Source organism: Uloborus diversus, chromosome 1 (assembly GCF_026930045.1).
Source record: "Uloborus diversus isolate 005 chromosome 1, Udiv.v.3.1, whole genome shotgun sequence".
NCBI lineage: Eukaryota > Metazoa > Arthropoda > Arachnida > Araneae > Uloboridae > Uloborus > Uloborus diversus.
Window position 1 is genome coordinate 6,476,265 of NC_072731.1, and position 17,569 is coordinate 6,493,833.

Here is a 17,569-nt window from a genome sequence, read left to right on the forward strand (position 1 = left end):
TGTCACCCCTTTCCTATTTTAGCTGGCATATCTAATTGAAATATTCAACAATAGATTGAAAACACCAACACCAATTTTGCGTTCGTTTAGTTCCCATGTCACACGGAGGTGGTGAAATGCTGTGCTAATGTGGTGATAGAAGCTTCTTTGTTTGTGATTAGTCAATCGGCAAGAGATGACTTCATATGAGCAAAAATCAAACCTCGAAGAACGTGCTATCGTTTGAATCAAAATATGATTTCAAAGAATTTTCATGACTGGATGTGACGAACTGACTATTTTATGTGGCTTTAACTAACTGATACTTTTCAAGTCCCTTATTCTGTGAAATATTGATGTTTATATGTCAGAGCGACTGTGAGTGAGTAAATATTGTAACCAATGCACTTCTCTGTTTTATTAGTTAATACAACTAAATCCTCTTGATAGTTTACTTCTAATGTAAAATGAATAATACATTTATGCTTAATACATGTGGCTCGGCAGATGGACTCGAAATGTAGCCATTTCTATTTCGTGGATGCTGGGCTGTTAATGTAATCAAGTTTAACTTCACATCCATTTCAAACTGTATTCTGTACAGGCGTTGTAAAAAAGAAAACTGGACTTTAAAAGAAGAAATATTGCAATGTACAAAAAAGCTTTAAAAAAGTCAGTTTTTGGTCAATTTCGCGAAATTTAATGGCTTATGTGCGAACTTAATGGTGCAAAGACTGTAAATAATTGAGAAGATACATAAAAAGATTGTTCAAAGGAAGCATTTTAACCGCAGTATAACAAAAATTTGAAACACTAATATTTTCATAAAATTTTTTGAAAATTGCCCTTTTTCCCTATTTTTGGAGCAATTCCAGCCTTGGAATGACCCTCAAAGGGTTGTTCAAACTTGATTATATTTTACATGTGTGTTGTACTTACACATGCACAGCTTTTGGCAGGTATTCCAAATTAAGATTCGAAATTTCGTTTTTTTCGATCTACCCAAATAGGCAGTACTTGGTAGGTTGCATTTGACGAGCTCGACCGGGAGCGACCGGTTAGTTAATCATGTGACAGCTAATGATCACGTGCTCCAATCAACCAATCAACTGCTTAGAATGGTAACCACTAGTGTTCCCGCTAGGCCGTTTTTAAAGGGCGCAGCGCCCTGCCCTTTTCCATATCAGCAGAATGCGCCCTGCCCTTCTTTTAGATCGCGAAATGCGCCCCGCCCTTTTCAAAAATAAGAAATTGCACCCTGTGTTTTTAAAAAGATTCCTCAACCATCGTTTCGACCTGCCGCGATATCGGGGCAATTTTATTTGTCCAGCGATCGTCTGAAAAAACGTCCATGTCTTATCCTTGTTCCCAGAATTTCACCCTGAAAACGGCCCCATAAACAAAAGGGGAAGCAAATACCTAGCCGAAGAAGGGATAAGATTCTCAGAATTCAAAGAGGCTTATCAGTAGGGAACAAAGGCATGTTCTTCCCTTCTACTGAGGGTGGGTTTTTGAAAGGTTGTAGGAAGGAGTAGGGTCTTCTGGGAAGGGTGAGATCTTTGTTTCATTCCTTCCTATCCTTGATCTTCTGAGAATCAACAATGAGAGAGGGAATAGGAAAATTTCCTAACATTTCAGCCCTTTGTGTCCGTTTTTCGTCTGCACGTGGAAATTAGGCTTAGCTAATTTTAGCACATTGCTAGTGATTGTGTAGCAATCTTTTCACATCTGTTTCTGGAAAGTTAACTTTCTGATTGTTTCCTAAGAAGAACATAGTACAAAGCTTACTGGGCTAAAATGCAAGGGTATTTTTTTAATATCTTGGATTTTTAACCCCCACCCCCTGCCGCCCCCCCCCCCCAAACCGTTAGAAATGGAAAAATCACATTGACAGGGCGTTCATTCAATTCTTTCCTTTTTGCTAAGTATTTTTATTATCCTTGTATATGATTCATCTAACAGATTATTTAAAATACTTATTGACATAATAAAAAGCATACTTTTGACATACTTGTGTTTTTTTTCTAACTAAAATAACCTTGCACTGTTTCTTTTTCTTTCATAAATATTATACAATTGATTTTTTTAAAAAATCACAAAATTAAAATGCTGAAATATTAAATTTTCAAATTGTCTGAGATAAAAATCTTAGCTTGGCCCAAGCTGCTTATGCATTGCATTTAGGAGCACAAGCATCTGCCAACACATTTTTTGTTATGAATTTAAACAACTCCAAGACTAGGAAATAGAGCTTAAATAAAGTCTTTTTAGTTTTGCAACTTGCTACCACTGCATTTTTGAAGCACTGCACACAGTATTTTAAGTTAATTATTCTATTTGAAGTGTAATATATTTATAAAAAGGAGAATTTACACTCATCACAATGTTGATGTCTACTAAAATACTTAATGGCACATGCACATTAGGGTGGGCCGAAATAAGCCGAAAAAAATTTTTTTTCGAAATCAATTTTTGGATAGCGCGCAAAAGTTGCGTAGTGAGCTAGTTAGCACTCACAAAAAATTTCTTGGATATTAAAAAATATCTAGCCGGCGCTATTTGACACTGAAAAATCGAAAAAAAAGAGAAAAATGAATTTTTGTCGAAATTTTTTTTAAAAAACTAAATTCCGAATATTTTTCTGGAATGAACCGAAAATGTTATATAATGAGCCAGTTCGAGCCCATAAAATGTTTCATTGATTTTAATGAGCATTTAACCGCTCCTTTCCGACATAAAAAATTGGAGAAAAATGAAAAAATATTGACTTTTTTTAAAAACCAATGTGAAAATTATTTTTCAAAATTAAATCATAGACTAATTATATAAATAGCGCCATTAATCATAGTAATTATTATCACGCAATAGTATCATACACTTTCGAGAACTACATATATAGATAGTAAAATTTTAAAAAAAGAAATCTTCAAATTTGGTTTATAATACCTCATGCATAATGAATATTATTTTTTGGAATAATATTGTCCCTTGTTATCAAATGATGGAAGTTCTTTCCTAACTTGAAGTTTAGCACGAATGTATCTATCTCGTGCAGTTTCACCACGAACTTTTATTGCAGCTTCGGTTCTTAGTTTCACACAACGTTTCACAGCTAGCGTGTGACAGGGAAATTTCTTGAAAGTAAACTCTGTAGAATGTTCTTTGCACATTTCTTTCCATTGTTGGTCTTTTAGATGCATTGTAAGCGGTGGCTCTGTTACAACACAGTTTGCCCAATCAACTAAATCAACATAATCAACGGCTTCAAAATTGAGTTTAGGACGCTCAAAAAATCGTACACCATCCGAGCTCTTTGTCTTCTTATTTCTAGAGTTCAGAATGCGCCTAACAGCTAATTCCCGAATGTATTTTCTTGAGTCAAACAACATTGTCAACAGTAGCTGTTCAGGATGAGCGAAATATACATTACTTGAGAGAACTTTGAAAGTTATCTCCTTAACGTTGTCTGGAAACTGCCTTGCGAGAGAAATCATTTTCCAAAAATGTTGGCCGCGGTATTGGCAGTTCGGTTTCATTTTTATTTCAAACCACATTGGAGCATAAACTAAAATTACATACTTTACAAGCATTGTAAGGTTTTCTGATGGAGTTGGAGTGTCTATATACAAGCGTAACAAACGGTTTGTAGTTGTCAGCCATCGTGCATGACTGACTGAGTTTGCCTGGGCTACTGTCAGCCACGCTTGAAGGACAATTACCATCTTTTACGGCAAGACAGATTCTATACAAATATTGTTGTTCAGTACTTAAATTTTTTATATCTTCCATGTCCAAAACCAGAAGATTGCAGTCAATTTTATCAAATTTGACCACCGGATTTTTTTCACAATCTCTAAGAAGTTGTTCGATAGCTCCAGAATATGAATGTGGCCACTTCGTGCAACCGTCCAATTTCAATATAAGATGCCTCAGTGGCAACTCATTGTGGACATTGGACACAAGAGAGGACCCCTCTAATTGCTTAATTCCCAGCTGTGGAGGTGTAGAATTACAGCATTTCTTGTAGGGGGTTTTTGTCTCGTAAGTGGGTTATAAAGTCGAGAGGAAGAAATGGCTTGAGAAAAAGGAGAAGACTTGCGTTCAATTCATTAATCAGTTTAAAGGACTTCAGAGGATTCACATTTTTTTTATACTCAAGGGCTCTATTTGTCAAATATATATAAAATAGTTATAGATAATCTTAGGAATAATAGAAGTAGTTGAGTGCCGTTTATTATCCAGGAGAAACAATTGGAACCGAAGATTAAAAAATTAGCATCTTATGTAACTATTTTTTATTTGAGTGTGTGCATTTTTTTAAATTGGCGTACAAATGTCGCATAAAATTGATTGAATTTTCACTGTTTTTTCTAAGTAACGTATTGCGTAACATTTCAGTACTTACTTATTTCGAAACTGCTTTTATTTATTTTTTTTTTTTTTTTTTCATTTTTCCAATGTTTCAGTCTTAAAGGAGCGTAGCTAAATATTATACGAAATGTATAAAAGACTTAGAGGATTTCAACTAATTCACTGACAGATACTTCTAATGTTTGCTGAAACTAGCTTCAAACTTGTATTTTCGACCCCCCCCCCCTTTTTTTTTTGAAAAAAGTGCATTTTTGCCCTTTTTTTTCAGTTTTTCAAGGTCAAATATCGCCGGCTAAATATTAAACAAATTTAGCAAAATTTTTTATGGGTAATAACGGGCCCATATAGCAACTTTTCCGCACTATCCAAAAACAGATTTCCAAAAAAAGTTTTTTCGGCCCACCCTAATGCACATTACTGGGAAATTTCTTTGGTTGGAAGGGGAGATCAGTAATTAAGTACTGTTCTTCTTAAATTGAAATTCAAAAGGTTTTGAAATGCCTAGAATTTTTTTTTTTTTTTTTTACTTTTATAGGTAGTTAAAATTATGGCCTGAAAACTGTTTAAAAACACCCAAAGCCAAGTTTCAGCATTAGCTTAAATGTTCCTATGGAGTGTGGAAAATGTGTTTAGCTTAGATGGCATTTGTGTGTGTGTGTGGAGGGGGGGTGAGCTAACCCTATTCTGAAGACACGTGCGTTTTCAGGATGAAATCATATTTAATACTAAAGTCAGTGTTGACGGCGATCGACGGGTGGGGGGGGGGGGTCATGGAGCAGACTAGACTGTTTGAATTTTTGCAAAGTGTTTTAAGTGTTATTTCTCCTTTTAATTTTTTTTTTGGGGGGGGGGGCACTCAGTACTTTTTGAGTGGTGCATCATTGGTCTTGGATGGGGGGACACCGCATTGAAATAGTGCCCTTTTTTTGAAAAAGTGCCCCTTTCAAAGGCCAGCACCCTGCCCTTTTTTTTTCTAGAGTGAACACTAGTAACCACTGTGGTAACCGGTTGATCATAGATGGCTTCGGTTAGTAACCAGTTACTTACCGGTCGACCGGTGAGTTTCATCGAACGCAACCATAGAGAAATAATTTTTAGCATGAATAATTGATTATTGTGTGAGCTTCAATCGGAATTCGGAGGTGCAAACAATAAGTGAAAAGGACTTTGGAAAAAAGTTGAAAAACTCAACTTGAATGGAACTTTCTCTTTTTCATTAAAGATATAGCACAAAATAATAAAAATTTTAGGAATCTTACGGCAGTTTTTAAAAAATAAGGACTTTGAGGAAAATTAAGTCAACTCCTACCTGATTTAGTAATTTCGTGTACAGGGTTCAACTCAATTTTTAGAAATAAAATGAAGGAGTTTTGAAGGAGTAAAATGAGATTTTGAAGGAGTGCTAATGGGCTGTCCAGAAATGATATTGTCACGTAGATAGTGTAAGGAGACCAAGTGAACACTCTAGGTAAAGCAAGAGACGTAGTTTATTAACAGAGCACCACAGCTACACTCGGCTGAGAACTACTTCAGACAGAGAAACAAGTCACTTATATACAGTGATCGAAGATTCCAGAATGCAAGATTTGCATATTTTAAATTTACATGTTTTGAAACATTCTAGAAACTACTAGAACAGGAAATAAAACAAATAAAGGTAACTACAAGAACATACGATTAATTCTCTTTTCAAATCACCGACCCGCGGTCGGTTTCGAACCGAGGTCGTCGAGGTGGTAGTCCGAAGCCTACCCGATCACGCCACACCGGCTGGGAGAAGAATTGACTTTGTGGCATTGCTCCCTCCTCAGAACAACAGCGTCTCGCTGTTTCAGGATTCCTGGGATAAAGCTCTAGTCCTTGAGCGTGTTATGGGTCCTGAACGAGTGTGTTGGGACAATTGCTGATGGGTGTTCTCTGGAATAGGTGTAGCGTCTTCCTCTGCGGATTCGTCAGAAAGAACATGATCGACCATTATTTGGTCTTTTGGGTCATAATAAGGCTTCAGGCGAAGAACATGTACCACATCTTTCTGCTTACGTCGTCTGGAGCTGGGATCAAAGTCTTGTACCTCATAGGTGACGTCAGACAGTTGTCGTAGGATTTGATAGGGCCCGAAGTATCTTTTCAGGAGCTTCTCCGACAGGCCTATTTTCCTTACGGGTGTAAAAATCCAGACGAGATCTCCAGGCTGATAGTATACCATCCTGTGTCTGGCATCGTAACGCCTTCTGTCCTTTTCCTGAGCTTCCCTGGTCCGTAATCTCGCAAGCTGCCTCGACTCCTCCGCCCTTACTACGAGTCGAGTCGCGTAGTCGCCTTCTGTTTCCTCGGAGCAAAAAGGGAACATCGTGTCGAGGGTCGTTTCAGCCTCTCGTCCATGTAGCAAGTAAAACGGTGTAAATCTTGTAGTGTCCTGCTTAGCGGTGTTATATGCAAATGTGACAAAAGGTAATATTTCATCCCAGTTCCTATGCTCGACGTCGACGTACATCGATAACATGTCGGCTAAGGTCTTGTTGAAACGTTCCGTCAACCCGTTAGTCTGGGGTTGGTAAGCCGTCGTCATTCGATGGGCTACGTCACACAGGTGGATGAGTTCTGAAAGTAGTTTAGATTGAAATACTTGTCCTCGATCTGTGATAATTACCCTTGGCGCTCCATGTTTCAAAATAATTTCCTCAAGTAGGAACTTGGCTACTTCTGGAGCTTCAGCAGTTGGTAGCGCTTTTGTGACTGCATAACGGGTCAAGTAGTCGGTGCAGACGATAATCCATTTATTGCCAAGAGATGATTTTGGAAACCGACCTAGCAAATCCATTCCAATTCTATGAAAGGGTGCTGGAGCAGGAGGTATAGGTACAAGATGACCTGGTGGCTGTTGCGGAACGGCTTTTCTTCTTTGACATTCCCGACAGTGCATAACATATCGGCGAACTGCACGATACAGTCCTGGCCAATAAAATCGTCTCCTTATCCTGTCATAGGTCCTAGAGAATCCTAGATGTCCGGCGGTAGGAGTGTCATGAAAGTACTGGAGCACGTCTTTGCGCAGGTGCTTCGGAATGACTGGTAGCCACATTTTCTCGTCAGGATTGAAGTTCTTCTTACAAAGGACTCCATCGACTAACTCGTAATGACTTTTAATTGGCTCGGATCTCTCTTTGCTTCTTATTATTTTGGCAAGCTCGGGATCCTTCATCTGCTGCGCCTGTATATCGGTGAATGAGCTAAGAGCATTTACTTCTTCCGGACTGCAAACCACTCCGTCTACCGGATAGCGGGAAAGGCTATCGGCGTCCTTATGCTTCTTTCCACTTCTATAAACTATAGAGACGTCATATTCTTGCAGTCGTAATGCCCATCTAGCAAGTCTACTTGACGGATCCTTGAGTCCAATCAACCAGCATAAGGAATGATGGTCAGTAACAATGGTGAACGGCTTTCCAAAAAGGTATGGACGAAACTTGTGCACTGCCCATACAGCAGCGAGGCATTCTCTCTCAGTGGTGGAATAATTCTTCTCTGCCTTCGTCAGCGTCCGTGAGGCGTAGGCAATGACTTTCTCTTGTCCACCTTGGACTTGAACGAGAACTGCGCCAATTCCATAGCCGCTGGCATCTGTATGTAGTGCTGTAGGAGCGTTCTCGTCGTAGAGCCCCAAGACAGGATCCGTGGTGAGGGCCTCCTTTAACTTCTGGAATGCTTTAGCCTGTTCGCTAGCCCAGCAGAATTTTGTGTCGCCTTTCAGCAGCATTTGAAGTGGTTGAGCTTGGTGACAGAAATCTTTGATAAAACGGCGGTAGTAAGAACATAATCCTAGAAAACTCCTAACATCGTGGACATTCTTTGGTACAGGAAAACAGCTGACAGCTTGCAATTTATCTGGATCAGGGCGAACACTGTCCTCGGACACAAGATGGCCTAAAATTTTAATTTCTTGGGCGGCGAAGGTACACTTTTTTGCATTTAGAACAAGGCCAGCTCCCCGGATGCAATCAAGAACGGTACTTAATCTCGTGAGGTGTTCGTCAAAAGTTTTAGAAAACACTACGATGTCGTCTAAGTAGCAGAGACACATCGTCCACTTTAGGTGACGTAGTAAGTTGTCCATCATTCTCTCGAAAGTGGCAGGTGCGTTGCATAAGCCGAACGGCATAACTTTGAATTCATATAGGCCTTCCGGAGTGATGAATGCCGTCTTCTCACGGTCGGCTTCATCTACCTCGATTTGCCATTATCCGGATCGGAGGTCCATGGATGAGAAAAATTTGGCGCCCTTCAAGCAGTCGAGAGTGTCGTCTATACGGGGTAGAGGATAAACGTCCTTCTTAGTGATTTTATTTAGACGGCGGTAATCTACGCAAAAGCGCCAACTTCCGTCTTTTTTCCTTACTAAGACAACTGGTGACGACCAAGGGCTCTCAGACGGTTGGATTATTCCTCTGTCTAACATCTTATCAACTTCTTCTTGGATTATGCGACGTTCTATGGGAGACACTCGGTATGCCCTTTGGCTCACAGGTCCATGATCGCCAGTGTCAATCCGATGTTTAACCGTCCCTCTCAGGGATCGCGATTCTCTCTCTTGATCGAAAACTTCGGAGAAATTCTTAAGCACGTCTAAAAGCTTCTTTCTTTGCTGATCAGTAAGATTCGGTGCTAACATACTAAAGTCGTCGACATAACTGTATCTACTTTTCGTTTGAACCCTGCTAGGTGCTTCTGTGGCGCTTATTGTGCTGATATAGTCCTTGTTTATGGCTTCCGCATGGCCCAAAGCCATACCCTTTGGTATGATTTGAGCTGCAGCTTGTCCATTGGCTATCCACAGTTCGCCTCGGCCGTCACGCAATGTGATGACTGTAGCAGGAAGTGCAAGTTCTTTTTCTAACAGCAGGACTCTATTTCCATCAACGATCATGTCAGTATTGTGATCTCCACTATCACTGTTGACGAGTATTTTAGCCATAGAACGTCCAGGTATTGTGTAATCGTCTATAGCATGTAGAGTCCACGTCTGACGCTCTGGAACTTCCAGTAGTGTGTCGTCGAGTGTCAACTCATATTTTCCACAATCTATTACGGCTTGTGTTGCTTCCAGGAAGTCCCATCCAAGAATGACGCTATGACTACAACTCGGCAATACCGTAAATTCAAAAGGCTGGATACGTCCGTTGATCTGTAAGCGCAGCACACATTTCCCGAGCGGCTGGACATAAGTTCCATCAGCGACTTTCAGAAAGACTTTATCCTTGGTCGGGAACATAGTTTTACGGAGATGATGCCGAAACTGGTCGGAAATAATGGAAGAAGATGCTCCGGAATCGACAAGAGCACGTACTGGATGATTATCGACCATAACCTCAAGATGATTTCCGGACATCTTCGAAGCAGTCGGAGGATTTTCTTCGGCGGCGACCCCACCTCCTAGGGAAGTCGCAGGTCTTAGTTTTCCTCGTGGCGGCGGCTAGGAGAGACACTGGGACGGCGGTAAGGTGACGGCGTTCTGTAGCGGCGTGTCGGTGATCGTCCTCTAGTGGGGCTCGGCGAGACTTTTCTGGCGGCTGCTTGACTATAGTCGACGTGATCCCTCGTCTCGGCTCGGCTGTCCATGGCGTTTCCTCGGCTGGTCCGGTAAGCATCGAAAACAGCTCGTCGCTCGCGGCAGTACCGAACGACGTGTCCGGGGCGACCACAGTGGAAGCAAACAGGTCTGTTGTCGGTAGTTCTCCACATGTCAGTCTTCCTGGGTCGAAGCTCGGCCACGGGTATTGGTCGTCTTCTGATGGGCAGTTGGGGTCGTTGTGGTGGTTTCTGCACCACCGTCCACGGGTCACATGAAGTTGAAATAGGTGCAAGGGCGTCCTGCACCTCCCCTCTGACTATTGCCTCGATTGATTGCAGCTGCGGAGCAACTTCTGTACTTGGTGCGAGCAGGCGTTGGACCTCTTCTCGCACTATCTGGCGAATAAGTGCAGCTAAGTCCGTCTCTTCGTCCATTGAAGCCATCGGGACGACATTCGGCAGGCGATCGAATTTCACTCGAGCAACCCGCTTTTGTTTCATGTCCTCGATGTACTGACACCACTTAATAAAGTCCCCGGTGGTTTTCAGTTCTTTGGTTAGCAGTGTCTGATAGATGTCTTCTGCTACCCCCTTCATTAAGTGAGAAACCTTGTCGTCTTCTGACATGTTTGGGTTTATTTCTTGACAAAGTCCCAGAACACTTTGGATATAAGATGTCGTGCTTTCTCCAGGCCTTTGGGCTCTTTTCTTCAGTTCTTCTTCAGCTTTTTGCTTTGCATGTTTGCTGTCGCCGAAGATTTTTCCTAATTCGGCCTTAAACAGCTCCCAGGAAGTCAGTTTGTCTTCATTATTCTCGAACCATTGCCGAGCAGTACTGTCCATGAAGAAGTAAACGTTCGACAGGCAGAAAAGGTCATCCCATTTATTATGATGCGCAACCCTTTCATACTCCTTAAGCCACTTGTTTGGGTCTTGCCCAGGTTCTCCGCGAAAGACGGAAGGATTTCTGATCTGCTGCACAAGTGGAGTGGCTAGCACTGGCTTGGTCTCAGACGTATTAGTATCCGTGGACATGTCCTTGGTTTTCTTTACTCGGCCAGGCGGTGTGAATAGTCCGTACTCAGGCGGAATTTCTCGTAAGCGATTACTCCTTCGGAGTCCAGTCGATTCCAGGATGCAGAAGGATTACCCGGCGCTTCCACCAGAAATGTCACGTAGATAGTGTAAGGAGACCAAGTGAACACTCTAGGTAAAGCAAGAGACGTAGTTTATTAACAGAGCACCACAGCTACACTCGGCTGAGAACTACTTCAGACAGAGAAACAAGTCACTTATATACAGTGATCGAAGATTCCAGAATGCAAGATTTGCATATTTTAAATTTACATGTTTTGAAACATTCTAGAAACTACTAGAACAGGAAATAAAACAAATAAAGGTAACTACAAGAACATACGATTAATTCTCTTTTCAAATCACCGACCCGCGGTCGGTTTCGAACCGAGGTCGTCGAGGTGGTAGTCCGAAGCCTACCCGATCACGCCACACCGGCTGGGAGAAGAATCGACTTTGTGGCAATATGATATCACTTTTTTCGACACATTTAACTCCTTCCCCCCTTTGTCACAAAGTGTCACACTTCAACTTACCCCTCTTGTCCCATGTCATATTTTTTAAAAACACATTGTTATACTGACAGCGTGATGTCCCTTTGTCACCCTCTCTTTTCCCCTTGTCACAATTTCATTAACCCTTCTCCCCCACAAGATATGACATCACTTGTGGATGACCCTTTTTACAATATCATAACTGCGATTTACTAAACAATTGTTTTTTTAACACAATCACTTAATATAGTACATCCATTTATGTATTTTTAAATATTTAAATTATAATTAGACAAACTGACTTTTGCTGCTGAGAGTGTGGTGGAGGAATAATCATAAAACTTGAAATAAATGCCAAGCACCAATTAAACATGTTTTACTTCACTTATGAAATGTCTTAATCATTTAATAATATTTTCACCTTCAACTTTTATGACTTCCATGATCAATTTGTAAATCACGTCTTGATGAAAAAAATGAATGAATATATGAAATTACTACATTAAAATCGCCCTTATACCGATCGACCCTTAAGTTGTCGATCATTGAAGTATTTTAAGTTACTGTCATAGAGGAAGATTTATCTAGTCTTGAACTAAAAAAGGAGTTTCGAAGGAGTTAAAACACAAATGAAGGAGTTTGAAGGGCGAAGGGCCCTTCAAAAATAATTTCTAAGGGAAGGAGTATTGGAGAAGTTTTGAAGGAGTGTACGAATCCTGGTTAACTAATCATAAAACATGCCGTTGCTTTTCTGTTTTTATAATTATTTCCTCCAAATGGGGCATTCCAAGGTATTTGGCTGTTACAGACTCTACACTTCATAAAGATGTTTTAGCCTCCTACTCATGATTAGAACAAATAGTAAAATTAAACTTCTTGTAAATGATTAGTCCTATGTGTAGTTATGTCATAACATTGAAAAAAGTTTAATTTTGTGTTGAATTTCTAAAGATATAGGAAGATATATAGCATGTTACGGACTCTACACTAAAAAGACATGGAAATTTTTGCTTATACTATCTTCAAATTTTCTGTGAAAGTAATAACTACTCTTACCTAATGAAGGTTTTCCACTATGTCTCAGTTTATCTATAATACATTTAAGCACCAAAATATTTTTTAAAAAGGGAAAAAATATTTTTTACGGTAAAGGTCAAGATTTACGGTCGCCACTCGCCACGTGGCGACTCAGTTTTCAAAATTGGCGACTCCAAAAAATTTCTACAGTCGCCAACTTTTTGGGGGGTTATTTTTAATTTAGATCCCAAGAAAAGAATTTCAGTGCATCAGTACTATAAGGATTCACCGATAGAGATCGTACTCCGACTAAATGTTGTTTATTTTACAAAGCTTGCATGTTCTTTCTCACTGCCTGCCTGTATGTTGGTTATTTTACGATGCTCCTCTTACGCGATTTAGGCCATGTAAAAAAAGCAAGAATACAGTGAATTAGGAAGCCATTTGCTCAAGATTAGAGCATTTGCTCCTTTGTCTTGACTCTTTGTTTTTCAAGTAATTAGCGTACTATAATCATGATTTCAAGAAGAAATCATTGTATTTTAGATTATATTTCAGATTAATTTTGATTATTTCTTCAAAGTAATAACCTTTTCACGTTTAGTTGCTCAAATGGTATATTAAATTTATTATTTTTTTTACACCGCCTCCGATTATGCAAAACTTTTTTTTTCTTCAGGCCCATTTTAGAACCTGCAGATTATAGGCCGTCCGCAGATAATGCACAAGAAAATACGGTTATTAAACGGGGTTCGTACGCTCCGGAGAACCTGGAATCGTCATGGAAAATGACATAGTTAAAAATGTCAGGGAAATTTCAAATTTTGCCCCCCCTTCCCCCAAATTTTTTTTTGCAATTTTTTTCCCAGGGAATTTTGTACCTTGAGTTCTAATCTTCATTTTTATCGATGTTTCCTGAAAAAAAAAATAAATAAATAAAAGTTTTGAGGCAAAATGACGCTGGCAATAAAATAAAAAAGGACCGTGGACGCCATTTTTGCCCCTCAATAGTTCGAAAGAAAAAAATTCCTAGGGTGAACAGGAATTATGCACAAATTTAACGGGAGAGAAACATTTTCCTGCATCTAAAGCACAAGCCTGCGGATGGTAGGGTCAATTGGGAAAATCGTTTTTTAATCGAAAAGTCTTTTCAGCTACGAATGAAACGTAGTCGCCATTTTTGGTCATTTATAAGATGGAAGTAGACACGATGCTTAAATGTCTAAGTTTCCAAAAACAAAGCAGAATTGGATGTTTCCTTTAACTGCAAACTAATGAAAACAACGCAAAATGTGCTGCAACTTATTTTTTTTTTCTTAAAATTTAATTTAAATATGTAATTTTCTTGAGAAATGAAAAATTTTGTTCTTAAAACTTAATCTCATCCTCATTGCCTTGGACGCAAATGTGCTAGAAACTTTTCAACTGAATAGTAGTTTCACGAAGATTTATTATTTTTAAATTGTTTTCACGCCACAAATTCAAAAAATTATTTCTTAATTTTTGTCGTAGCCGCCATATTTGGTCATTCCCAGATGGCAGTGCACAAGGCTACTTTAGAGCCTAAGTTTCCGAAAATGGCATTGGATGTTCATTGCAGTGCAAACTCTTGATAACAACGCAAAATGTGCTCTTTTTTCCCGGGTAATTCGTAATTATTTTCTGGAAAAATGCGAAATTTTATCTTCAGAACATTTTTTTAAAATTCTAATTGATTTAGACGCTTTTGTGCTAAAAACCGACTATTTTGTCTTAATTGTAGCTTTTTAAGGATTAATTATTGATCTTTTTCTAAAACAGTTTGTTTTGCTTTAAATCTTGTTCTAAAAGTATGAAAATATTTTGCAAATTTCGATTCTTTAAAAGTGAAAAAAAAAAAATCATATTGTATGTTTTTTTACATAAACCCTCGAAGGTCGTTCCGATCCTATTTGATTCCCAATAAACTCAAACAGCCTTTATTCTGAAACAATCGTCAAAATAGGAAGACAAATTATTTAATTTAAAACTTGAAAAGGCAACTTGTTTTTGACCGCAGAAAGTCCCCCCTCCCCTGTGAGCCCCGTTTTATCATTCCTTTGCCATAAACAATGTTCCATGTTGTCCCATAAATAATGTATTTCATTAAAAATCCTATATATCATTAAAAATAGAAAGAAAAAAACTATATTTCTATAAACTATATCTTATATTTCTGCTGTGATGTGGACGCTAATACTCGCAATCGATTAGGAATACGTTCCATTGAAAATCGTTTAAACAACGGGGGCTAGTTTCTATTCGAATAACTGCTGTAATTTTTTAATCTTCAATCACATCAGATTAAAATATAATCCAAATAGCCAGTCTTTGATCGTTTTCCCTTCATAGTCATCCTAACATGGAGATGCTGCGTATGGAACGTAGTCGCTATGTTTGGTCATACCTTTAGTTCAAATAATGCAAAAAGAATGTTTTTTTTTCTGGAAATATATTCTTGGTAAATGCCAAATTGTATATTACTGGAGGAGGTTTGTAGTTAATTATTTTTATGCCAAAAAAAAAAAAAACTCAATTATTGAAAAAAATCAAATCATATGTTTATCTAATATTTTTTCGATTTCCTTCGTGCTAATTTTCTTACAGTTAATTCTTTTCATTAAACTAGTTACCTGAAAAGTGCATGTTGATTTTTACTACCATGGCATTTGCAATGATTTACAAAAAGATTTTAAAGGAATTTGTTGTTGTTTTTATGGGAAATACTTTTTTTTTCACTGTGTACACTACTTTATTTTTGGTTTAATGATTTTTACTTTCTTCTATATCTAATATATAGAAAAAAGTATTGGATTCGTGCAAATTTTCGAATTTCGAATTTTGACGGATTCGAACGTTTTGAGGTGTGCTAAGTCCATTTTGACCATTTTTGGAAAATGTCTGTCTGTCTGTATGTGTGTGTGTATGTGTGTCACGTCTGTGTGTGACCAGTTTTTTGTGGCCGCTCTACAACAAAAACTACCGCATGAAATCGAACGAAATTTAGTACACATATGTGCCCCTATGTGAACTTGTGCCCATTAGTTTTTGGCGCGAATTCCTCCAAGGGGGGTGGAGCAATGGGACGTTTTTCGAGTTACGCGTGCTTGCTATTCCTCAGGAAGTAACTGGCAGAATCAAACAAAATTTGGTCCATATGTTGGTATTAACAGGAACAGGTGCTGATTCAATTTTGGTGTCAATAACTCAAACGGGGGTTGAGCTATAGAACGTTTTTTGTCGTCAATTGTGACTGCTGTATCTCAAGAAATAATGAACGGAATGAAAGAAAAATTTATCGGCAAGTAGCCCTTAGTGGGTATAAGAACTGATTTTATTCTTGTGTCAACAGCTAAAAAGGGGGTAGCGCAATCACCCGTTCTTTTTTTCCATTTTGAGTGTCCTATCTCAAGAAGTAATGCTACGTTCTGGTTGAAATTTGGAATATATGTGAATCCATATGTAAACAGGCTTTGGTTCAATTTTGACGCCAATCGCTCCAAGAAGTGTTGATTTTTTTTTTTTTTTTTTTTTTTTTTTTTTTTTTTTTTGCGAATAAAAATATTTTTATTAATGCAACAATAAGAAAGATAAATCGTAATAGATTGTCGTCTGCGTATTTCTCGTGATTTTAATTGTATGGAAATGATCGGAAATATTATCTCAATGATTTAAAATTTTTAACTGTTGCCATCTTATGTTTGTTAACAAATAAAATATTTGTAATTAATTCAAGCAAGGCTTTTAAAATAACTTTCAATTTTCGCTCTTTGCTTTGCTTTTGCAATAATTCAGACATTGGGATAGTCGTCAAGTTTTTGCATGTGTAATTTTGTTTTTGTTGGGAATATTGCTTCCTCGTCAAGCATGGGGAGGGATCAGAAAAAAAAGAAAAATATAGAAGAAAGTTTCGTGATGGCCACAACATACTAGTTTATATTTCTTGTTAGCATTCCTTTAGCATCACTTTCATAATATTTGTTTCAAGAAATACAAATTGAAATCGCCCCCCCCCCCCCCCATTCTTGTACAAGAGCGCTGTTTTCAAAACCCGAAAAACTGGTGGTCACCAAATTTTTTGAGTCTAGTGGCCATCGGCCACTTGAAAATTTTCTGAATCTTGAGGTCTATTTTACGGAATTATTTACTGAAGAACTGCACGATTATGAACATGTTACGGACTCTACATATTTGTCACGTTCGAGTATTGTTTGAATTATTGTTTATAGAGTGTAAACAACAACAATACTACCTCATTGTTCAATAGTTACAATGATAGAATCAACTGTTATGACTATTTCTTCATCATATATGTGAAAGGTGCCCACCTGGGGAGGAGGGGAGGCATGCCGCAGACTATGCCATTGAAGTTTTTTAGGGGGTGTTTTGAGGGGCATTTTTCTCATTTTTGTGGAGAGATTTTTGATATTATGGGGGAGGGGGGTCTGTGGAATATTTAGGGGAGGTGCACCCAAGCTCTAGGGGGGGGGTACCAGATTGAAGGTGGCCTCTTGTTGGAACAGACCAAGTGATATGTTGATTTCTTCAGTCTTGAATTTTATATTTGAAAAGATAGGTTTTAATGCAAATTTCACTAACAATTCAACTTTTATAGTAGAACCTTGGTTATCTGAAGTGATCAATACCGGACCATCTTCGGTAAGTCGAAATTTCTGGATACCTTTTTTTGGGGGGAGGGGAGACATGTTAGGAGACATGTTAAGATGTTTTTAAGCCAATACTTTTTAAATTGCATTTTTTAAGTTAAGTTAAATTTTCTGTTAATTCAATTTAAAAAGGCAACATTTTTTGCTTCAGGAATCACATATATTTTTAAGCAACAAAATTTTGTTCATTTCCGGTTTAAATAATTGCATTTAATTAATTAAATGTATGATCAGTCTCATTCATGTATAGCACAAAAGATCTTATATTTTTGTTTAATGGCCCTAATATTAATGTACTAAATGGCATCTGACATGCCTTACTTTGTTCCTTTATTTTAACGTGAAAGTGATTTTTTTCTTTTTTTTGTACAATATATACTC

At 38.4% G+C, this 17,569-nt stretch overlaps 1 pseudogene; it reads right to left on the reverse strand.

Moving 5' to 3' along the window:
• Positions 1–17,569, reverse strand: part of LOC129234283 (membrane-associated guanylate kinase, WW and PDZ domain-containing protein 1-like) — a 92,403-nt pseudogene that overhangs the window by 72,606 nt on the left and 2,228 nt on the right.